The following is a 25,650-nucleotide window of genomic DNA, read 5'->3' on the forward strand; positions in this document are numbered from 1 at the left end:
ATTGGCAAAACAATGCGCAACAGACAATGTAATTTTACATACATCATTTCACCTCTGGAATAACTTTCAGAGGTAGAACTGTCCTTCTCCCTGTTTCAGAGAAGCACCACGACATATGGTTAAGAGCATGAGCTAAACTAGAGAGCCTGGGCTCACATCCCAGCTCCACTGCCTAATGGCTCTATGATCTTGACATGTTATCTGACCTCTCTGGGCATCAATTCCCCACTCTGTCAAATGGAGATAATACTCCTTGCTTTGGGGTAAGTACCTCATATGGTTGATGGACAAAAATCAATGAGTTAGTATTTGCAGAGTGCTTAAAATAGAATTTGGTACCACATAAGTGTTTGTTAAATGAATACAGTGGGGAAATTGAGGCTCAGAAAGGTTAAGTGCCCACTTCAAGAGAATATTTGATAACAGCTCTCCAAGTTGGTCCTATGGCTATGTAACTACTTTCAATTTATCTACTCACCACAGCAGGTAAGATTCAACATGGTGTGGCCTCGTCTAAATTCCAGTCTTTTCACCCACCAGCCCGTTTGTGCATTCTGCTCCAGCCAGCTATGCTTACATGCTGCCATTTCTAATTTGCTCTGGCTTCTGCCTCGAGTTGGAATGCTCTCCCTGCTTGCAGAATGAATTAATAAAGATTTATGAATTATAAAATGTGTTACTGATCTACTGGTCTAATAACTTGATTGAAAGAGAGAAAGAAATAAACAAATAAATATGGGGGGGGGTGAGGCTTTAAAGAGATTCAAAAATATACCAAGTCACAACCTTGAATTTGGCAATGATTTCTTGGATATGATGCCAAAGGTACAAGCACAAAAGAAAAATTGACAAACTGAATTTTATGAAAATTTTAAAAATGTGTATATCAGAAGATACCAGGACAGACTTTTGGACTCTGTGGGAGAGGGAGAGGGTGGGATGAATTGGGAGAATGGCATTGAAACATGTATACTAAGAAATGAATATGTAAGAAACGAATCACCAGTCTAGGTTCGATACAGGATACAGGATGCTTGGGGCTGGTGCACTGGGATGACCCAGAGAGATGATATGGGGAGGGTGGTGGGAGGGGGGTTCAGGGTTGGGAACTCATGTACACCTGTGGTGGATTCATGTCAATGTATGGCAAAACCAATACAGTATTGTAAAGTAAAAAAATAAAATTTAAATTAAAAAAAAGAAAGAAAGAAAAAGATACCAGGGACAGAGCAACACACAGGTTGAGAGAAAATATTTGCAAATCATATATAGGACTATAAATTAATATTCAGCATATATTAAGAACTCCTGAAATTCAACAACAAAAGTCTCCATATTCAAAAAAGATACATGACTAGCCAATAAGCACATGACAAGATGCTCAACTTCACTGATCCTTAGGAAAAGCAAAGCAAAACTATGAGGTATCACCTCACACTCATTAGAATGGTTACCATCCAAACAAAACCCAGAAAATAATAAGTGCTGATGAGGATGTAGAGAATCCAGAACCCTTGTAGACTGTTGACGGGAATGCAAAATGGTACAGCTACTGCGGAAAACATTACAGCAATTTCTTAAAAAATTAAACACAGAATTACCATATGATCCAGCAATTCTGCTTCTGGATATATACCCCAAATAACTGAAAGCAAGATCTCAAAGAGAGGGACTCCGCTGGTGGTCCACTAGTTAAGAATCTGCCTGCCAATGCAGGGGACATGGGTTTGATCCCTGGGTTGGGAAGATCCCGCATGCCATGGGGCAACTAAGCCCATGAGCCCTAATCCCGCGCTCTGTGACACAGAAGCCACCACCAGGAGAAGCCCACAGACCACCACTAGAGAAAGGCTGCACAGACATGCACTGCAGCCCCAAATAAATATACAAACAAACAGAAAAAGCGACTGATTGTAAAAAGACCTCAAAGAGATATCTGTACACCATGGTTCATAGCAGCATTATTCGTGGTAGCTAAAATGTGGAAGAAATCCAAGTGTCCACTGACTGTGAAATGATAAGCATAATATGGCATATCCACAGAAAAGAACATTATTCAGCCTTAAAGAGGAGAGAAACTTTGATGTATGCTACGACATGGATGAACTTTGAGGACATTATGCTAAGTGAAATAAACCAGCCACAAGAAGACAAATATTGTATGATTCTACTTGTATGAGGTACTTAAAAGTAGTCAGAATCATAGAGACAGAAAGTAGAATGGTGGTTGCCAGGGGCTGGTAAGAGGGAGACAGGAGAGTTGTTTAATGGGTTTAGTTTTGCAAGGTGAAAAGAGTTCTGGAGATAGATGGTGACAATGACTATGCCATATAAATGTACTAAATACTACTGAAAGAAAGTGAAAAGTGAAGTCACTCAGTCGTGTCCGACTCTTTGCGACCCCATGGACTGTAGCCTACCAGGCTTTTCCATCTTTGGGATTCTCCAGGCAAGAATACTGGAGGGGTAGCCATTTCCTCCTCCAGGGGATCTTCCCAACCCAGGGATCAAACCCCAATCTCCTGCATTGCAGGCAGATGCTTTACCCTCTGAGCCACCAGGGAAGCCCCCAGTATTACTGAACTGTACACTTAAAAATGGCTCAGATGATACATTTTATGTTAGGTATATATATTTTACAGCTATTAAAAAGTTGGAAAAAATATACCAGGGTATCTTCTTTTTAACTTCTCTCCTCATGGGATTTAGAGAGTCATGAAATGAAGGAAGTTGGCTATCTTCCTGATGTCTCAACCACTGATGAAAAGAACTTCAGACAGTATATAAACTGCTCCTGCAGTAGAGGAGGAAACACAAGCTATGTCTGCACCATATTATTCCTCACTAGGAACGAGTCCAGCAGCGACTTCCAAGGTAAACTCACTGAGTGAAACAATTCATCATGTTGCACTGTCCCCAGATCACATAAAGCAAAACTCACTGTTTGTTCATCAAGCTCCTCTGGTGCAGTTTTTGTTACGCATGTTAGAGAATGTGAGGAACACTCAGTACTAAGCCAAGCTGGACTCTGAGCCATGGACTGTTGAATGTTTTCAAAGGGCCACTGGCCTCCCTCCCAAGCCTGGCCCAGCAACACTGAAAGCGGCCATCATCGTCCTTGTGTATGCTGGCCAACACAGATGGGGAGGGTTCACTTCAGCCTCCTAGAAAATCCACAAACAACCAGCTGAAGTCATGATGAAGACAACAGAAAGGCGCTTTAGGAAAAGGGAGAGAAACCAGTGGCGGGCTGACCACAGCTCTCTAGGGAAGCCTTAGCAGACTGAAGGTCAAGCAAGACCTCACTATGGAAATAGCTTTCTGAGCTGGACACCCAGCCTGGACCACACTACTTCCCCAGGTGGCAGAAGAGCAGAAATGCCAGCTTTCCCAGGGCAGGCTCAGGAAAGCCTCCACAGATGCTGGCCAAGGCCATCCTGCCTGGAGCTGGGACCCCAGTAAACTCCAAAGGCAAAGCTGGGTCAGGTCAGGTCAGGCCTGCTCAACTTGGTCCAAGTCAACCTGATGCTGCTGCTAGATGTTCCCGTGGTGATTCCCAGGGCAAATGGACCAAGGGTCTGGTCAGGAGCTGGGTCTCAGGCAAAGAGAAGCCAATACCACTCCCTGGAGTTCCTGACTGGTTACTCAATATCTCTACTTGAGTGGCACAGGTACCACAAGCCTAACATGTCCAAAATCAGACTTCAAATCCTTTGCCTCTCAAATCTGTTCTTTCCATGTCTCTTCAACTCAAGTTGTGGTATCTTCATCCTTCCAGTTGCTCAGACCCTAAACTCTGAGTTCACTTCTGACTCCTTACTTTCTCTCACATCTCCTGCCTGATCCATTGGCAAATCTACTGGCTAATGGATCTACTTTTGAAATGTATCTAGTATTCAACTCTGTCTTTCTATCTCTGCTACCATCACTCTAGTCCAGGTTACGTTATGTCTTCTCTGCATTATTAAAATCACTTTCTCACTAAAGAGAAAGCATCTGCATCCGCCATTGTCCCCACCCTCAACACAGCAACCAGAGTAAGCCTGTTAAAATAGAAGTCAAAACACATGAACAAGTCACTGCTTATTCAAAACCCCAAAAGTATTCCCCTATCACTTAGAATAGGCCCTGCATCATCTGGCTCTCCACTACTGGTCCAATTTCATAATAAAAATTACTTTTTAACTGCCATTACTATTTGTCAAACATATCAAGCATGTGTCCACCTAAGGGCCTTTGCACTTGCTGCTTCCTATGTCTGGAATGCCTGCCTTTATCCAAGGTATCATTGTAGGTTGCTCTCTCACTTCCTTTCAGTCTTCAAGTCACCTTTTCAGCAAAACCTTCCCAATCCACACAACCTAACATTTCATACCCCTCTCTAACATTTCACGGCCCCATTCCTTTTCTTTACTTTTCCTCCTTACTGCACGTGTATGTACTTATTTACTTATCTCGTTAATGTATCTCTCTCACACCAGACTGTATGCTCCAAGACAGTAAGAAATCTTGGGTCTGTACATTTTTGGGTCAGCACCTAGAACAGCACCTGGCAAATGACAGGTGCCCAATATATGTGATAAATGAAAGTGTGAATTAACAGTGGAACACTGGACACCTTTGCACACAAGGCGTTATCTTACCTTTAGAGAATTATTTTTGCAGATGTAGCAAACACTATTCATTATCCAGTCAATAACCATCCTCCCCTTTCTCCTGTCAACAGATCCCTGACTTGATGTGGTGTACTATTAGTTTGATGCAAAAGTAATTGTGGTTTTTGCATTGTTAAAATGTATCTTTTGATATTGAAATACATTCTAAATAACAGTCATATTATACATGATTTTAATGTGCTTTTATCTTTCTTTTTTTTTTTTTTGCTAATGACTTATCAGTTGCTGATGATTTTATCTTTATTTTAGACTATGGAACTCATGTTAAACAAAAAGCAAATTTGAAGGATTTTCTTATTTGAGTTCAAAATGGGTCATAAAGCAGCAGAGAAAACTCACATCAACAACACATTTGGCCCAGGAACTGCTAATGAATGCACAGTGCAGTGGTGGTACAAGAAGTTTTGCAAAGGAGACAAGAGGCTTGAAGACGAGAAGCATAGTGGCCAGCCACCAGAAGTTGACAACAACCGAGAGGATCATCGAAGCTGATCCTCGTACAGCTACACGAGAAGTTGTCGAAGAACTCAAAGTCAACCATTTTACAGCTGTTCAGTGCTCGAAGCAAATCGGAAAGGTGAAAGAGCTCAATAAGTGGGTGTCTCCTGAGCTGTACATGCAAGCTCAGTTGCTTCAACCATGTCCAGCTCTGTGTGACCCTAGGGACTTTAGCCTGCCAGGCTCCTCTGTCCATGGGATTCTCCAGGGCAAGAATACTGGAGTGGATTACCATGCCCTCCTCAAATGAGGAGGGGAATGGACTTCAAATGAAAAAAACTGTTGTTTTTGAAGGGTTGTCTTCTCTTATTCTACACAACAACGAACCATTTCTCTACTGGGTTGTGATGTGTGATGAAAAGTAGATTGTATACAAAGACCAGCTCAGTGATTAAACTGAGAAGAAGCTCCAACGCACTTCCCAAAGCCAAAATTGCCCCCAAAACAGCTCATGGTCACTGTTTGGTGGTCTGCTGCCCATCTGATCCACTACAACTTTCTGAATCCCAGAGAAACCATGACATCATTTCAGCAAATTGATGTGATGCACCGAAAACTGCAACACTCTCAGCCAGCACTGGTCAATAGGAAGGGCCCGTCCTTCCCCACAACACCCGACTGCAGGTCTCACAACCAACACTCGAAAAGTTGAATGAATTGGGCTAGGAACTTTTGCCTCATTCACCATATTCACCTGATCTCTCACCAACTGACTACCACTTCTCTGAGCATCTCAACAACTTTTTGCAGGGAAGATGCAAAACATGTCTGTATAACTGAACCACTTTGCTATACGTCTGAAACTAACACAATATTGTAAATCAGCTTGACTTCAATTTTTTTAAAAATGCACACATACTCACAAAACAAGAGCAAGAGAGACAGGACCTCCAGTAACAATTTCCCCTTCAAAAATGCACCACAACCCAAGCTGATCCTTGGAAATGCCTCATTCTAGAAATATGAGTTTTATGAGTTGGTGGGGTTTTATCACCTTAAAATGTCAAACCTCTGTTTCAAACCTTTTAAGGCAAAATTCATGAAAATCTATCACACATTTTCCTATATTTGAAAATAAGGTATACAGATCATAATGATTTTCACGATGACTCAAAGTCATTAAATACCAAGATAAATGGAATTCTGACCTTAGATTTCAGTGCTAATGGAATGCTCTCTTTAGAAATTTTAGAGAAGACTGCTCAGCTTCCCAGTTACTCAGCTATGGATTTATCCCTGTGAGTCTTTATTACATAATTGAAAACACAGTTGATTCCCTCAAGCTGGGTAAGGGCAATGTGATTTCCTTTTATATTGGGTTGGCCAAAAAGTCTATTCAGCTTTTTTCAAAACATCTTACAGAAAAACCTGAACTTAAAAAAAAACAAAAACAAATCTCTTTTAATCAATTTATTTATTTGGCTTAAAGCGATGGGACTACCAGACCATCTTATCTGCATCCTAAGAAATCTGTATGTAGGTCAAGAAGCAACAATCCCAATAGGACATGGAACAATGAACTGGTTCAAGATTGGGAAAGGAGCACATCAAGGCTGTACATGAACCGTGAACTTCTAGATGTTCAAGCTGGATTTAGAAAAGGCAGAGGAACCAGAAATCAAATTGCCAACATCCTTTGGATCATCGAAAAAGCAAGAGAGTTCCAGAAAAACATCTACTTCTGTTTATTGACTATGCCAAAGCCTTTGACTGTGTGGACCACAACAAACTGTGGAAAATTCTTCAAGAGATGGGAATACCAGATCACCTGACCTGCCTCCTGAGAAATCTGAATGCAAGTCAAGAAGCAACAGTCAGAACTGGACATGGAACAACAGACTGGTTCCAAATCAGGAAAGGAGTATATCAAGGCTATATATATATTGTCACCCTGCTTATTTAACTTATATGCAGAGTATAGTATGAGAAATGCTGGGCTGGATGAAGCACAAGCTGGATACAAGATTGCCAGGAGAAATATCAATAACCTCAGATATGCAGATGACACCACCCTTATGGCAGAAAGTGAAGAAGAACTAAAAGCCTCTTGATGAAAGTCAAAGAGGAGAATGAAAAAGTTGGCTTAAAACTCAACATTCAGAAAACTAAAATCATGTCATTCTGTCTCATCACTTCATGGCAAATAGATGGAGAAACAATGGAGACAATGACAGACTTTATTTTGGGGGGCTCTAAAAATCACTGCGGATGGTGACTGTAGCCATATTAAAAGCTGCTTGCTCCTTGGAAGAAAAGCTATGATAAACCTATACAGCATATTAAAAAGCAGAGACATCACTCTGTCGACAAAGATCCGTACAGCCAAAGCTATGGTTTCTCCAGTAGTCATGTCCGGATATGAGAGTTGGACCATAAAGAAGGCTGAGCACCAAAGAACTGATGCTTTCGAACTGTGGTATCAGAGAAGGAGAAGACTCTTGACAGGACTTCAAGGAAATCAAACCAGTCAATCCTAAAGGAAATCAGTCCTGAATATTCATTGGAAGGACTGATGCTGAAGCTGAAGCTCCAATACTTTGGCCACCTGATACGAAGAGCCACCTCTTTGAAAAAGACCCTGATGCTGTGAAAGATTAAGGGCAGCAGAAGAGGGTGATGGAGGAGATGGTTGGATGGCATTGTCAATTCAGTGGACATGAGTTTGAGCAAACTTTGGGAGACAGTAAAGGACAAGGAAGCCTGGTGTGCTGCAGTCCAGACTGTAGCCTTTTTGTGGGGTCACAAAAAGTCACAAGACAGAACAACTGAACAGCAACAAACTTATTTGGCTGAGTCGGGTCTTAGTTTTGGCACATGGGATCTCCACTGCGGCACACAGATTCTCTAGTTGTGGCACGAGGGCTTAGCTGCTCTGTGGCATGAGGGTTCTTAGTTCCCTGACAATGGTTCCAATTTGTGACCCCTTCACTGCAAGATGGATTCTTAATGACTGGACCCCCAGGGAAGTCCCCTAGAATGAACTTTTTGGTCAACTCAGTACCAAGTGTGCCTTGCATATTCTGTTTCCTTTTGAAACTTTCTCTGTAATGTATTCAAACTTTGGCTGCCGTTTTCCCTATACAGAGACTATTTACCTGTAGCTTTTCTTGTCAAGCTTATTAATGGTCTATGTAAAGTAGAAGCTGATATACTGAGGAAGGGCCTCAGTGCAAAGTTCTCCAGGTATGGCTTCTGTCAGACAGATGCCATTCCCTTCTGCACCTTTGGGGAAGGTCGATTTTCTACTTCTCAGCATTTTGCCAGATAAGTGACATGCTAACTGTATTTATATGGCCCAAATGAGTAAGAAAAACAAAGCCCCCCCCCCACAAAAAAAGAAAAAGGCCCTTGAAATAGCTCAGAACTTTCCATTTAACTTTAATATTTTTTAAAATGATAAAAGGGAAACTGCTGAATTTTTAAAAAAGATTGTCAAGTCCTATTGGATTTTATGCCGCCAGAAAGACAAATAGATAAGTGCAGATAAATGTTATATACTGGATGACTTATATTAGAAGTTTCCAAAAGGCAAAATCTAAAAAACATGAATTTCTTGAAGAGACTATAGCTATATTTGCAGATGATATTTGCACAGATCTGCATAGCAAGGTAGAGATTATTTTTTGGTTACTTTGCTTCCCTCTTATTTTTATTTCCTCTATAAACTATCCTATCACACATTGTCTAAGTCATGCATTCCCAAACTCTGGGTGGCTGTTACTGTCTGTAGGCCAAATAAATGATGCTGTGCACATATGTGAACTATTATTCTTCAATAATAAATTCTTCACAATAAATATGCTATTGTGGTCAATAACATTTGAATTCATCTTTTACACTGTTATTGATTCACATGAGCTCTCTGTAATTAAGCATTTTCTTTTTTCCGACTGAAGTGGTACCAAAAGCACAGGTGGATCCACACAGCCTGGCAGAGCTTGGTGATCACTATCATAAGCCCTTGCTGACATTTATACAGATAGCATCTGAGGGTGCTTACATCGACCTTAGCAGCAAAAGTCTCAAGAAGGCTTTCTGGAATATCCCAACCTCACAATGACCCTGATCACCCTTTACATCTAGTTCTTTAATATTATCTTTTCAGACATGCTTGTCTTAGCAAAAATTTTTATTTTAGGTGAGTATGCTTTCCCTTGCCGATGGATTATAAATTCCTCCTCAGTTTCCCCTTTGAATTCCCAACAGTACTCTGAATATGGGATTTTATATCCCCCCTACTCATAGTAATATCTATTTTGATCTGATATTCAATAGAAAGAATATGTTTTTCAGAATCTTAACTAAACCTCGGTTTGAATTTCATATGACTACATGCTGTCTCCTAATTCTCTGAGCCTCAATTTTTCCAAAAGATCAAAACAGTGGCATTAACCAACTTCATATGATTACCAATGAGAATATATGATAACATGTGTGAAAGCAGCTAGTGGAGTGACTGTCAGGAGATGGACTTCAAAAAATGTTTAAGAAAGCTACTTAAGACATGAAAAGAAAACGCAATTCTCCTTTTCCCATTCAAATTTTAATTAAAACCAAAGTGGTTTCATTTGACCACTAAGTGAATAAAAGAGAGGAGAGAAAGGCTGTTGAGAAAGACTGAAAAATGGAAACACGTCTCACTCCACTGGGGGCTCAGGGCTGACAGCTCAGTCAGCAGGAAAGCACTCAGCCAAGAACTCAGCTGCTTGGTAACCACTAAGGCTCAGTTCCAGCTGAGTCAGGCTCTCAGGCACCCAGGTGACCAGCTGACTGAAAAACATGCAATTTTAATTTACCTACATCTGTGGTGAGGGGTACTGATATTCCAGGCCACAACCCCTTCCCTGAGAGAGCAAATCTCATCTTTTAAAGCTAAAGAGAGAGTCAAGATGGCTGGGAGGGTCTGAAAATGTCTAATTAGAAAACTCTAGATCATAATCAAACTCAGTTACTACCCCAATATTTCATAAGAGTGGTTCTCAAGGAGGGGTGATTTTGCCTCCACTTCCACTTCAAGGGATATCTGGCAATTTCTGGAGACGTCTTCAGTTGTCACATCTCAGGGGATGCTACTAGCATCTAAGGCCAAAGATGCTGCTAAACATCCCATAATGCACTGGGAAGCCTCTTGCTCACCTCCAACAAAGAAGTATCCAGCCCAATATGTCAGTGGGGCTGAGGTTAGGAAAGCCTGTTCTATAGGAGTAACTGGGTTCATTCTACTTTTTCCTACGTATACTAACAAACAGATCAAGAAAAATAAAACTCCCTCCATAAACAAATTTACATACATGCTCCAAGAAGACAAGAGACAGAAGCTATGTTGAGAATAAGGCTGAGTTGATTACTTCTGTCACAAGATAACTAATGATTCCTATGCTAATTGGTTTTACCCTTTATTATTTGTTTTACTTATTATCTTCATTCCAGTTCAGTTCAGTCGGTCAGTCGTGTCTGACTCTTTGCGACCCCATGAACCGCAGCACACCAGGCCTCCCTGTCCATCACCAACTCCCAGAGTTCACCCAAACCCATGTCAATCGAATTGGTGATGCTATCCAACCATCTCATCCTCTGTCGTCCCCTTCTCCTCCTGCCCTCAATCCTTCCCAGTATCAGGGTTTTCAAATGAGTCAGCTCTTTGCATCAGGTGGCCAAAGTATTGGAGTTTTAGCTTCAGCATCAGTCTTTCCAATGAATATTCACGACTGACTTCCTTTAGAATGGACTGGTTGGATCTCCTTGCACTCCAAGGGACTCTCAAGAGTTTTCTCCAACACCACAGTTCAAAAGCATCAATTCTTCAGCACTCACCTTTCTTTATAATCCAACTCTCACATCCATACATGACCACTAGAAAAACCATAGCCTTGACTAGACAGACCCTTGTTGACAAAGTAATGTCTCTGCTTTTCAATATGCTGTCTAGGTTGGTCATAACTTTTCTTCCAAGGAGTAAGTGTCTTTTAATTTCATGGCTGCAATCACCATCTGCAGTGATTTTGGAGCCCAGAAAAATAAAGTCAGCCACTATTTCCACTGTTTCCCCATCTATTTGCCATAAAGTGACAGGACCAGATGCCACGATCTTCGTTTTCTGAATGTTGAGCTTTAAGCCAACTTTTTCGCTCTCCTCTTTCACCTTCATCAAGAGGCTCTTTAGTTCTTCTTCACTTTCTGCCATAAGGATGGTGTCATCTGCATATCTGAGGTTACTGATATTTCTCCCGGCAATCTTGATTCTAGCCTGTGCTTCCTCCAGCCCAGCGTTTCTCATGATGTACTCTGCATATAAGTTAAATAAGCAGGGTGACAATATACAGCCTTGACGTACTCCTTTTCCTATTTGGAACCAGTCTGTGGTTCCATGTCCAGTTCTAACTGTTGCTTCCTGACCTGCATACAGGTTTCTCAAGAGGCAGGTCAGGTGGTCTGGTATTCCTATCTCTTTCAGAATTTTCCACAGTTTATTGTGATCCACACAGTCAAAGGCTTTGGCATAGTCAATAAAGCAGAAATAGATGTTTTTCTGGAACTCTCTTGCTTTTCCATGATCCAGTGGATGTTGGCAGTTCCATCTCTGGTTCCTCTGCCTTTTCTCAAACCAGCTTGAACCTCAGGAAGTTCACGGTTCACGGATTGCTGAAGCCTGGCTTGGAGAATTTTGAGCATTACTTTACTAGTGTGTGAGATGAGTGCAATTGTGTGGTAGTTTGAGCATTCTTTTGCACTGCCTTTCTTTGGATTGGAATGAAAACGGACTTGTTCCAGTCCTGTGGCCACTGCTAAGTTTTCCAAATTTGCTGGCATATTGAGTGCAGCACTTTCACAGCATCATCTTTCAGGATTTGAAACAGTTCAACTGGAATTCCATCACCTCCACTAGCTTTGTTTGTAGTGATCCTTCCTAAGGCCCATTTGACTTCACACTCCAGGATGTCTGGCTCTAGATGAGTGATCACAGCATAGTGATTATCTGGGTCGTGAAGATCTTAAAAGCTCAGCAAACTAAGCTCATGATGCTAAAACTGAGATTATGGCTTAAAATGGTATTCCTTCTAAATATATTTTTCTGATGACTGTATCTGAGACATATGCCATAATATAAAGCCCTGAGGAACAGAGGAGGCCCCTTTCCTCCCTTACCACACTGCCACTTGTTCCGAGACACTCCTAACTTCCCCCTTCTCATTCCTCCCTCAGCTACCTCGAAAAAATGTTTACTTCATACCTATTGAGAGCTAAGCTTGACTTTGCAGCTGCACATAGCACTGAGCAAGATGCTAAAAACCTCTCCTCTCCTGGAGCTTACATTCAGGGAACAGGGGACACAGACAGCAAATAAATAAATAATGAATAGTAGAAATTTCCAGTTATAATGTTCATAAATACTAGGGATAATGTCCAACATAATAAGTATAATTAACATGGCCATATGTTATATATGAAAATTGTCAAGAGTAAATTCTGAGTTCTCAGCACAAGGAAAAAAATTGTTCCATTTCTTTAATTTTGAATCTGTATGAGATGATGGACATTCATTAAACTTATTGTGATAATCATTTCATGGTGCATGCAAGTCAAATCATTATGCTGTATACCTTAAACTCGTACTGTGCTACGTCAATTATATCTCAATCAATCTCTAAAAACAGGAAAAGAAAAAAAATAACTTGATAAAAAAACAAATAAAAATATTAAAAAATACACAAAATAATTCCAAAGAGTGGTGGGTGCTATAAGGATAAGCAAAATGGACTAACGGTGGATGAGCTGGGAGCGAGGAGTCAGCAAAGTCTCTCCAAAGAGCTAAGGATTTGAGCAGAGACCAAAAAATGATGGAAGGGAATTTCAGGTCACGGGAAGAGCCCTTCCAAAGTCCCTGAGTCAGAATGAGCTTGGGATGCTTGAGGAATAGCAAGGAAGCTGGAGAGGAGTGAGGGGAGAGGCAGGCTGTGGAAACGGTAAGGGGCCAGATTACACAGGGCACTGTGGGTCGTGGTAAGGAGTGTGGATGAGACTCCATGTGGGAACAGAGGCCCCTGGAATGATGCATCTGATTCATGTTTTAGAAGGGTTATTCTGCTGCCGGGTGAAGAACGGACTATAGGGCCCACGCATGGAGGCAGAGACACAAGTCTGAGGCTGCTGCTATATCCCTAGTGAGAGATAAAGGCTTGGACCAAGGTTGTGGTAACAGGTGTCAAGAAGGGATCAGGTTCATTCATCTCCAACACTTGAGAGCTGAAAGCTTTCAAAGTAACTCATTCTAATGTGTTATTTTACAGACAATGGACAGGAAGGCCCAAAGAGGTGACGTGAGTTTCTCATAGACATGCTACATTAGCTAAAGAGGCTTACCAGCAAACCTTGACCTTCAACCTTGATGTCAGATTCAAACCCTGACCTCCCTGGTGTCAGAAAGGAAAGACACTGAAGAAAAGTAAAAGATACAATAATTTTCAATAATTTTAGATGAAAAATGCAAAGAAAAATGGAGATGAAAGAGAGAATTTAGGGAAAATTAATTTTGAGATAGGAGAAGGCTTCCCAAAAGACAGAAAACTTGAAGCCATAGTGAAAAGTCTTATAGACTTAACCACATAAACACTGGAGAAGGAAATGGCAACCCACTCCAGTATTCTTGCCTGAAAAAATCCCATGGACAGAGGAGCCTGGTGGGCTACAGTCCATGGGGTCACGAAGAGTCAGACACAACTGAGCAACCAACAGTAACTCATGCTGCTGCTGCTGCTAAGTCACTTCAGTCGTGTCTGACTCTGTGCGACCTCATAGACAGCAGCCCACCAGGCTCCCCCGTCCCTGGGAGTCTCCAGGCAAGACCAATGGAGTGGGTTGCCATTTCCTTCTCCATTGCGTGAAAGTGAAAAGTGAAAGTGAAGTCACTCAGTCGCATCTGACTCTTAGCGACCCCATGGACTGCAGCCCACCAGGCTCCACTGTCCATGGGATTTTCCAGGCAAGAGTACTGGAGTGGGGTGCCATTGCCTTCTCTGAACACTAACTCATAAACATTAAACAACCAAAGGTACAATAAGCAAACCCAGGAAGACAAAAAAGGCAAGATACTTGATTTATTAACAAGAAAAGGATTAACATTTTAAAAGACCCTCACAAATTGATGAAATCACCAACAATTCAATGGAAAAATTGTTAACGGATCTGAAGAAGTATAAATCCATTAATGCGTGTTTTAAGAGTAGACTAAGAAGAATCTATCAGCATTTAAAATGCACACAACTTTGATATGGAGTAGTCTCCAAGATATACATTAAATTTTTAAAATTCTATAAGCAGAATGGGGTATTTAGTATGTTACTATAATAATTTTTTTAGGGAAAGAAAATTGATAATAAAATTGAATATTTTATTTATCTATAAATGCATGTGTATAGAAAAACACAAAAAAAGTGGCAAAATTAGTTCTTCCATGAAAGGGAAATAGAGGGTCAGAGTAGAAGGGAGGTATTACCATTTATAGCCTTTGAATACTACCTACGGGCGGGCCATGGTGGAGAGAGCTGACAGAATGTGGTCCACTGGAGAAGGGAATGGATGGCAAACCACTTCAGTATTCTTGCCTTGAGAACCCCATGTACAGTATGAAAAGGCAAAATGATAGGATACTGAAAGAGGAACTCCCCAGGTCAGTAGGTGCCCAATATGCTACTGGAGGTCAGTGGAGAAATAACTCCAGAAAGAATGAAAAGATGGAGCCAAAGCAAAAACAATATCCAGCTGTGGATGTGACTGGTGATAGAAGCAAGGTCCGATGCTGTAAAGAGCAATATTGCATAGGAACCTGGAATGTCAGGTCCATGAATCAAGGCAAATTGGAAGTGGTCAAACAAGAGATGGCAAGAGTGAACGTCGACATTCTAGGAATCAGCGAACTAAAATGGACTGGAATGGGTGAATTTAACTCAGATGACCATTATATCTACTACTGTGGGCAGGAATCCCTCAGAAGAAATGGAGTAGCCATCATGGTCAACAGAAGAATCCGAAATGCAGTACTTGGATGCAATCTCAAAAACGGCAGAATGATCTCTGTTCGTCTCCAAGGCAAACCATTCAGTATCACAGTTATCCAAGTCTATGCCCCAACCAGTAACACTGAAGAAGCTGAAGTTGAACGGTTTTTATGAAGACATGCAAGACCTTTCAAAACTAACACCCCCAAAAGATGTCCTTTTCATTATAGCGGACTGGAATGCAAAAGTAGGAAGTCAGGAAACACCTGGAGTAACAGGCAAATTTGGCCTTGGAATGCAGAATGAAGCAGGGTAAAGATTAATAGAGTTTTGCCAAGAAAATGCACTGGTCATAGCAAACACCCTCTTCCAACAACACAAGAGAAGACTCTACACGTGGACATCACCAGATGGTCAACACCAAAATCAGATTGATTATATTCTTTGCAGCCAAAGATGGAGAAGCTCTATACAGTCAATAAAAACAAGACCAGGAGCTGACTGTGGCTCAGATCATGAACTCCTTATTACCAAATTCAGACTCAAATTGAACAAAGTAGGGAAAACCGCTAGACCATTCAGGTATGACCTCAATCAAATCCCTTATGATTACACAGTGGAAATGAGAAATAGATTTAAGGGCAAAGATCTGATAGATAGAGTGCTTGATGAAGTATGGAATGAGGTTCATAACATTGCACAGGAGACAGGGATCAAGACCATCCCCATGGAAAAGAAATGCAAAAAAGCAAAATGGCTATATGGGGAGGCCTTACAAATAGCTGTGAGAAGAGAGGCGAAAAGCAAAGGAGAAAAGGAAAGATATAAGCATCTGAATGCAGAGTTCCAGAGAGCAAGAAGGGATAAGAAAGCCTTCTTCAGCAATCAATGCAAAGAAATAGAGGAAAAGAACAGAATGGGAAAGCCTAGAGATCTCTTCAAGAAAATTAGAGATACCAAGGGAACATTTCATGCAAAGATGGGCTTGATAAAGGACAGAAATGGTCTGGATCTAACAGAAGCAGAAGATATTAAGAAGAGGTGGCAAGAATACACGGAAGAACTGTACAAAAAGATCTTCACAACCAGATAATCACAAAGGTGTGATCACTCATCTAGAGTCAGACATCCTGGAATGTGAAGTCAAGTCTGCCTTAGAAAGCATCATTACGAACAAAGCTAGTGGACGTGATGGAATTCCAGTTGAGCTGTTTCAAATCCTAAAAGATGATGCTATGAAAGTGCTGCACTCAATATGCCAGCAAATTTGGAAAACTCAGCAGTGGCCACAGGACTGGAAAAGATCAGTTTTCATTCCATTTCCAAAGAAAGGCAGTGCAAAAGAATGCTCAAACTACCACACAATTGCACTCATCTCACATGCTAGTAAAGTAATGCTCAAAATTCTCCAAGCTAGGCTTCAGCAATACGTGAACCATGAACTTCCTGAGGTTCAAGCTGGTTTTAGAAAAGGCAGAGGAACCAGAGATCGAATTGCCAACATCCGCTGGATCTTGGAAAAAGCAAGAGAGTTCCAGAAAAATATCTATTTCTGCTTTATTGACTATGCCAAAGCCTTTGACTGTGTGGATCACAATAAACTGTGGAAAATTCTGAGAGAGATGGGAATACCAGACCACCTGACCTGCCTCTTGATAAATCTATATGCAGGTCAGGAAGCAACAGTTAGAACTGGACATGGAACAACAGACTGCTTCCAAATAGGAAAAGGAGTACATCAAGGCTGTACATTGTCACCCTGCTTATTTAACTTATATGCAGAGTACATCATGAGAAACACTGGACTGGAAGAAACACAAGCTGGAATCAAGATTGCCAGGAGAAATACCAATAATCTCAGATATGCAGATGACACCACCATTATGGCACAAAGTGAAGAGGAACTAAAAAGCCTCTTGATGAAAGTGAAAGAGGAGAGTAAAAAAGTTCGCTTAAAGCTCAACATTCAGAAAACAAAGATCATGGCATCTGGTCCCATCACTTCATGGGAAATAGATGGGAAACAGTAGAAACAGTGTCAGACTTTATTTTTGGGGGCTCCAAAATCACTGCAGATGGTGACTGCAGCCATGAAATTAAGAGACACTTACTCCCTGGTAGAAAAGTTATGACCAACCTAGATAGTGTATTCAAAAGCAGAGACATTACTCTGCTGACTAAGGTCCGTCTAATCAAGGCTATGGTTTTTCCAGTGGTCATGTATGGATGGGAGAGTTGGACTGTGAAGAAGGCTGAGCACTGAAGAATCTATGCTTTTGAACTGTGGTGTTGGAGAAGACTCTTGAGAGTCCCTTGGACTGCAGGGAGATCCAATCAGTCCATTCTGAAGGAGATCAGCCCTGGGATTTCTTTGGAAGGAGTGATGCTAAACCTGAAACTCCAGTGCTTTGGCCACCTCATGCGAAGAGTTGACTCATTGGAAAAGACTCTGATGCTGGGAGGGACTGGGGTCAGGAGGAGAAGGCGACAACAGAGGATGAGATGGCTGGATGGCATCACTGACTCTATGGACGTGAGTCTGAGTGAACTCTGGGAGTTGGTGATGCACACACAGGGAGGCCTGGCGTGCTGCCATTCATGGGGTCGAAAGAGTCAGACATGACTGAGCAACTGAACTGAACTGATGCCTTATGTATACATCTATCTCCAAACAAGTAAACCTAAAAGTAATTAGATAAACTCAATCTCTTTTTCTGCATAATCCCCAGATCCCAATATACAAAAGGAATTTTGCTTAAATAAATGTTTAAAATATACACTTCCTCTGACCCAGCAACTTCACTTCTAAGAATAACTTTTATCCAGAAATACTCTACAAACATAGAGCCTTATGTATAAGCATGTTCACTATCAGTTCAGTCACTCAGTCGTGTCCAATTCTTTGTGATCCCATGGACTGCAGCCCGCCAGGCTTTCCTGTCCATCACCAACTCTTGGAGCTTGCTTAAACTCATGTCCATCGAGACAGTGATGCCATCCAACCATGTCATCCTCTGTCACCCCCTTCTCCTGTCTTCAATCTTTCCCAGCATCAGGGTCTTTTCAAATGAGTCAGCTCTTCACATCAGGTGGCCAAGGTATTGGAGTTTCAGCTTCAGCATCAGTCCTTCCAATGAATATTCAGGACTGATTTCCTTTGGGATAGACTGGTTGGATCTCCTTGCAGTCCAAGGGACTCTCAAGAGTCTTCTCCAACACCACAGTTCAAAAGCATTATTTCTTTGGCACTCAGCTTTCTTTATAGTCCAACTCTCACATCCATACATGACTACTTGAAAAACTACAGCTTTGACTAGACAGACCTTTGTTGGCAAAGTAATATCTCTGCATTTTAATACACTGTATAGGTTGGTTATAGCTTTGTTTCCAAGTAGTGAGTCTTTTAATTGCATGGCTGCAGTCACCATCTGCAGTGATTTTGGAGCCCCCAAAAATAAAGTCTCTCACTGTTTCATTTCCCCACCTATTTGCCATGAAGTGATGGGACCAGATGCCATGATCTTAGTTTTCTGAATGCTGAGTTATAAGCCAACTATTTCACTCTCCTCTTTCACCTTCATCAAGAGGCTCTTTAGTTCTTCTTCACTTTCTGCCATAAGGGTGGTATCATCTGCATATCTGAGGTTATTGATATTTCTTCTGGCCATCTTGACTCCAGCTTGTGCTTCATCCAACCTGGCATTTCACATGATGTATTCTGCACAGAAGTTAAATAAGCACGGTGACAATATACAGCCTTGACGTACTCCTTTCGTGATTTGGAACCACTCTGTTGTTCCATGTCCAGTTCTAACTGTTGCTTCTGGACCTACATACAGATTTCTCAGGAGGTAGGTCAGGTGGTCTGGTATTCCCATCTTTCTCAGAATTTTCCACAGTTTGTCGTGACCCACACAGTCAAAGGCTTTCGCATAGCCAATAAAGCAGAAGTAGATGCTTTTCTGGAACTCTTTTGCTCTTTCTATGATCCAACAGATGTTGGCAATTTGACCTCTGGTTCCTCTGCCTTTTCTAAATTCAGCTTGAACATCTGGAAGTTCACGGTTCATGTACTGTTGAAGTCTGGCTTGGAGAATTATGAGCATTACTTTGCTAGCATGTGAGATGACTGCAACTGTGCTATGGTTTAAACATTCTTTGGCATTGCCTTTCTTTGGGATTGGAATGAAAACTGACCTTTTCCAGTCCTGTGGCCACTGCTGAGTTTTCCAATTTTGCTGGCATATTAAATATAGCACTTCCATACTATCATCTTTTAGGATTTGAAATAGCTCTACCAGAATTGCACTAGGTTTGTCCCTAGTGATGCTTCCTTATGCCCACTTGACTTCACATTCCAGGATGTCTGGCGCTAGGTGAGTGATCATGCCATTGTGGTTATCTGGGTCCCAAAGATCTTTTCGTGAAGATCTGGGTCATGAAGACCAAAATGTGGTCCACTAGAGAAGGGACTGAAATGGCAAACCAGTTCGGCATTCTTGCCTTGAGAACTCCATGAACAGTATGAAAAGGCAAAAAGATATGATACTGAAAGATGAACTCCCCAGGTCAGTAGGTGCCCAATATGCTACTCGAGAAGAGTGGAGAAATAACCCCAGAAAGTAAAGAGGCAGAGCCAAAGCAAAACAACGCCCAGTTGTGGATGTGACTGGTGATAGAAGTAAAGTCCAATGCTGCAAAGGACAATATTGCATAGGACAGAATGATCTCTGTTCATTTCCAAGGCAAACCATTCAATATGTTTACTACTGTAGCACTGATAATAGATGAAGCTAGAAAAAAATCTCAAAGCCCCTCAATAGGGAAATGTTTAAATGAATTCTGGTGAATCTATACTATAAAATACTATGTAGTCATTTAAAAGAATGAAGTATATCTATGTTATTGGCATTAGAAGACATCCAAGTCTGATTATTAAGTCAAAAAATTAAGTCATGGAGCATATAATTATATATGATCCCCATTTATGTATTTTTAAAGGCATATCCAATATACTAAGGTTGGTCCTAAAGTTGGAAATGCAAATAGTACTTTACCATGTTTTATAATATAATATCAATAAACCATACATTATGCATTCATATTCACCTCTGTTTCCAGGTTTGTTAAAATGGCTAACAAAAACTAGTTGGAAGTATTCTTTTGGTGCAGGACTAGAATCACAGAGGAGATCAGTACTAGTACTGGCTGAATGAATGAAGTATTGAGTCATAAAGTCAATCCTTACTCCAAATTCCAGGTAGCACTACCTCCAAATTTGTTGCTGTTTGTTGCTCTCAAAGAAACACAGCAAGAAAACATCACTTCTGCCCTCTAGTTACCCTTTATTGCATCTCTGAATGACAGCAAGTACTTCCTAAGGTTGCAAGCTGGCAGTCTGCAGGCTACAACGAGCTTACATACATGATTTAGTTGCCCAGCATACTTTGAAAACTGTTTTGAATTAGTTGCCAATTTTAAAAACATGGAGCTTTCTACCTTAAAAATTTGTAACTTTCCACCGCCCCCTCCCCTAATTCAGATTAAGCAAAATGCTAGAACCTTGTCACACCTGCTATCTCTTTACAGAAAGTATGTTCTACCCACAGCCCCCACATAGCCATTTTGCACTCAGGCTTCCTGACTGGTCCCAGCAGAGTTTACATCACAGAACTGTACCTCCTTTGGGTGGGATTTAGATCAGCTCCAGTTCACCCTATTCTGTCTTTCACAGAACCCAAGCAACGAACTCCAACCCTCTAATCACATGGCCAGGCCTCATTTCTGACTCTGCATAGGGCTGCAACATAAAGAAAATGATTTGACTACTTGAGGCTTGGACTTAGTTTCTAAATGCCAAGCAGGCCTCCTTGTGAAAAGTTCCTTTTTTCCCATCAAGGTGGTGGTGTTGTAAGGCAAGGAAAATCCTGAGTTCAAGGACCCACCTGTGTTGGAGCCCATGTGAAAAGTACTGCTAAGTCAAAAGACCTGAGTACAATCTTGGCTCCTTACTTGCCGAGCAGAGTACTTTTCTTGAGTCTCAGTTTCCTCACCAGTAAAAGCTGCTAATAACACTCCAGAGGGCTGTTACATGAATGAAATTTAAAAGTGTGTATTAAAGTGCTTGGAAGCATCTTATAAGTATAAAACGAGTGTAGATTAAGACAGGAGAAGAGAGGCACTATGGAAGAAGTGACTGAAATGGGTGGTTGAATCTCAGTTAAAGAGTTGGATGAAGAGCTCCTGTCTGTGCGATCTGAGGTACTTCCCACCACCTCTCTCTGCTGGGGGCCTGGGAAATGCCTTTCCTCACCCATCTCAGTAGCCACGAGGGATTATGAGGGAAAGCCATCTAATATTTTTCGATGCAGCAGCTCTCCAAAGCTCATTTCTGGGTCCAGGTCACAGGTGGAAAAGACGCTGGGCTGAGTCACTGTTGGCTGGATGGGGAGGAAGCACAGTGATGCTCACTCCACCACCATCGCCACCACCTTGAGCCTCCCCTCAAACATTAACGCTCTCATTATCTCAACTGGATACATCAAGGAACCTTTCCCTCCAAAACCACACCACCTTCACAGGGAGGAGGTGCTTTCAGGGCTCTTGAGAGCACTGACAAAACAGATGAAAGGTACAATTAAAAAAAAACAGTCTGAAAGATGTGAGATAAACTGATAACGCATCGCTGTGTGGTTACCAGAGCAGACCCGTAGACATTCTTATCCCACATGCCTTTGTCCAAAGGTTTGGACCAGGGCTAAGCTCTGGTCCAGAAGGCGGGCCAAGTACCCCCAAACTAACCGAATCGCTGCTGGCAGACCTGGAGAGCAGAGACGCCTACCCGGCGGCGCCCAAGTGGGCCGGGCGACTTCTGGGCGCACCTTCCGCCCAGCTCGGGAGACAGCGCCCAGAGCCCCGACCGAGGATGCAGCTCACCTGGTCCTCACGGATTTCGGCTAAGGGTCGAAGCCGCTTCGCCCCGCACACCTGTCCCGGAGGGGACCTTCAAGCCCCTCGGTCCAGGGGGCACGGGGCCGCACCGCCGTCCTCCCTTTCCGGGGGTCTGAGAAAGGGGCTTCCGGCAGCGAGGCAGCAGCCAGGCGGGCTAGTGGGAAGGGCCTCTCAGAAGCCCCGGCCTCAGGGCAGGGCGCGCCCTCAAGATCTTCCCACAAAGAGTCCCGGATCCGCGAAGCAAAGCGGCGTGCGCGGGGAAGATAACTCCCTACCTCCAAGGGGCGTGGAGGGGAAAAAAGCGCCGTGGGGGCGGGGAGGCGTGGGGGCAGGGGGCGCGGAGACCCGTCTGGCCTGCACCCCCGCGCCCTCCCGCACGGCACAAAGAACTCGGCCCCGCTCCATCCCTGCCAGCGCCCCACTTCCCGCCCGCGCCCCGGCGGGCACTCACCCAGAGGCCGCCGCGGCAGCTCAGGGCCGGGTCGGCCCGAGCCGCCTCCCCGCCTCCGTCGCCGCCGCGGCAGCAGCTTCCTTCCTCCCGGCCGCGCTCGGGGGCCGGAGGTTTCGGGTTTCAGCCCGCGGAGCCCCGCTTCGCTCCTCCCGCCGCCCCGCCGCCAGCACGCGTACCCGGCCAGAGCACAGACCGAGTAACTTCGCGGCGCTCGCGCCGCCCGCCCCTTCTCCGCCGTCCCGAGCCCCTCCGCCCGCGGGCCCGCCGAATCCCTCGCGCCCCGCACGGCCCCGCCCGGGCTCCGCGCGCCGCCGCCCCTGCCCATCCCGGAGCCGCCGCTTCCCATCCCTCACACCCCTTCCTTTCGCGTCTGCCCTCCCTCCCGGCCACTTTTCCATTTCTTCCCACGGTCGGCCTCAGCTGCTGCTCTTTGTCTCGCCCTTACCCTCTCGGCCCGTAAACCTTTGTGGTCCCTCTTCAGGCCCTCCCTGCATCCTGTTCCTCCGTCCCAGTTCCAGCTGTTAGGACGTCGCCTTTGCCATTCTCTCTGCATTGCACTTATACTTTCGGATTCTTCCCGTAGGCTCCGCACAGTCCCATTCTCCTCCAGCCTCGCCGTGGACGGCTCCTGGCATCGCCTTTCCTGCTCACCTTTCGTTCATCCAGCGAACGTGCTTGAGCATCTGCCTGCTTCCAGGCACTGTCCCGCACCCTGGGAATATCACAGTGAATCCACCCGCGAAACCAGCCTTTGAGGATCCCACAACTCCTGAGAGTGGGAGGGTGAATGTAAACAGACCTTTTCAAGGCTACTTTCTACCTCTGAGCCAAGGCCAGGGAGCAGTAACTACAATACACAGACCAGGGCGCTGCCGGTTCAGGGGACAAAACAGTTCTTCTCATATGTGGTTCCCCCCACCCCCCGCCCTTTCTCAGGTCCCATGTTCTGTAGCATCTCTAGCCTCATGTGTTTTCTGTGCAGCAGTCTTAATAAAAGGACAAAAAGTTGAAGCATACAGTAAAACTGCTTTAAAAATGAAGGTAGGGAAGGAAGAAAGAAACAAAAGGGAGAGGAAAGGGGTAGCAAATGAATCAGGTAAGTAGTTATAAAGCCCGGTTCACCAAACTCCAGCAAAAAACTGATGCTATGCCCAGAACAGGATTCAAATAACTGAAATCCATCCGCTTTGATAAATGTATTAGTTATTCCCTCGTCTACAAGTTGGCACTGTGGGAGCTGCTTCCTTATTAATATTAGGCCACTGAGTACCATTTAAGAATTATAATTTACTATCTAACACCTGCCAAACACCCAGCTTGTCTTCAGGGACAAAGGAGATAATAGGGACACAAAAAGCACATGGATGCCTGAATATTCCTATGGGACAGCTGCTTTATTTGGTCAAAAACTGGAAGCTGAAACTCCACACAGAATCTAGGTCACCAGCAAGCCAGATGCTTGAAATACCTTAAAGCAGTCTGTTCTTGAGAGTATTTTAGACTTTTATTCTGAAATCCCTGTTTATTTTTTTAATTTGCATTGACTCAGGCATTGGCTAAGCGCTGTGACCTGGAGAGTCATTTAACCTTCCCGAATCTCAGCTCTCAGCTTATTCATCATATATAAAATAGGCCTACTCACACCTGCCTATCTGTAGAGTTAGAAAGACGAAATGAGATAATGGAAGTAAATCCTCAGTGCTATAGAGAGCTAAACCCTTTTCAAAGTTGGCATTCAAGAAAGATCTGGTAATATATGCCATACACTGGCATGGAGACAATGAGAATCAGAAGCAGTTATGGCTCTTTCAGCTCTGTATCCACCCATGATGCAAAAGATGTCCTTCTCAGACTTACTCTATTTCATTTTGAACTCTCAACTGAAAACAGTTTTTTTCTCTTGCTGCTCATTATCAACTATGTTATTTATCACAAAGGCTTTTCCTACCATAGCTCATAAACTGAAAACTTACCGTGCACTCAAGAATAGAAACTGCTACCGACAAGTGCATTTTTTTCAATTGCTCTCTCAAGATGTTTTCCTTCTTCTAAAGCTAATAGTGAGCTATTAGCAGTATTCAAACACAGCAAAATGGAAAAAATATTTCACTATATATCACTGTATAGATTACAGTCATGTGAAAAACATGACATTGATTTTGTGCAAGGATTAATTTTTAAACAAAAGAGATATAATAATTTTCTTCCTCCATCACTTTCATCAGCCATTTCATTTGGGGTTCCTCAAAGACTTCTGAGCACCGAAGAATTGATGCTTTGGAACTGTGGTGTTGGAGAAGACTCTTGAGAGTCCCTTGGACTGCAGAGAGATCCAACTAGTCCATTCTGAAGGAGATCAGCCCTAGGATTTCTTTGGAAGGAATGATGCTAAAGCTGAAGCTCCAGTACTTTGGCCACCTCATGAGAAGAGTTGACTCATTGGAAAAGACTCTGATGCTGGGAGGGATTAGGGGCAGGAGGAGAAGGGGACGACCAAGGATGAGATGGCTGGATGGCATCACGGACTCGATGGATGTGAGTCTGAGTGAACTCCGGGAGATGGTAATGGACCGGGAGGCCTGGCGTGCTGCGATTCATGGGGTCACAAATAGTCGGTCACAAATAGTCAGACACAACTGAGCAACTGAACTGAACTGAACTGAAAGACTTCTGAACTAAGATAATGAGCGGCCTCATTTAAGTGAATCTTAAATGCTGACTGAAGAATCTACCTATGATGACTCATCAATGATATAAAATTTCCTTTTTTATAGAATTTAGTTTATTTTTATTTTTGGCTGTGCTGGGCCTTCATTATAGTGCACAGATTTCTCTAGTTGCGGTGCACAGGCTTCTCAAGTTGTGACATATGGGCTTAGCTGCCCGGTGGCATGTGGGATCTCAGTTCCCTATCCAGGGATCAGATGTGCATCCCCTGCATTGGAAGGTGGATATTTTACCACTGTAACTCCAGGGAAGTCCTTATAATATCTTTTCAAGACAGCACTTTACATAAAGCTAGTCAGAACAAAACTGGGAAATATATCATGTGTTCCACGTGGAGTATTATTCCCTTAGT

At 43.0% G+C, this 25,650-nt stretch overlaps 1 protein-coding gene across 10 annotated transcripts in view; it reads right to left on the minus strand.

Annotated features, from left to right (window-relative positions):
• The window catches only part of GPR161 (G protein-coupled receptor 161), an 85,241-nt gene extending 61,945 nt beyond the window's left edge, over positions 1-23,296 (minus strand). For 4 of the 10 annotated variants that reach the window (XM_060415892.1, XM_042229197.2, XM_060415897.1 and 1 more), the window contains exon 1: positions 22,106-22,639. The gene's annotated coding sequence lies outside the window, so the exon portion shown is untranslated. Of the gene's footprint in view, positions 1-22,105; positions 22,868-23,016 lie in introns of those variants that run through there. The other 6 variants (XM_060415896.1, XM_060415898.1, XM_042229183.2 and 3 more) reach the window with 2 other exon arrangements.
• Positions 23,297-25,650: the final 2,354 nt, after the last annotated feature.

Source organism: Ovis aries, chromosome 1, assembly GCF_016772045.2.
Source record: "Ovis aries strain OAR_USU_Benz2616 breed Rambouillet chromosome 1, ARS-UI_Ramb_v3.0, whole genome shotgun sequence".
Classification (NCBI taxonomy): domain Eukaryota; kingdom Metazoa; phylum Chordata; class Mammalia; order Artiodactyla; family Bovidae; genus Ovis; species Ovis aries.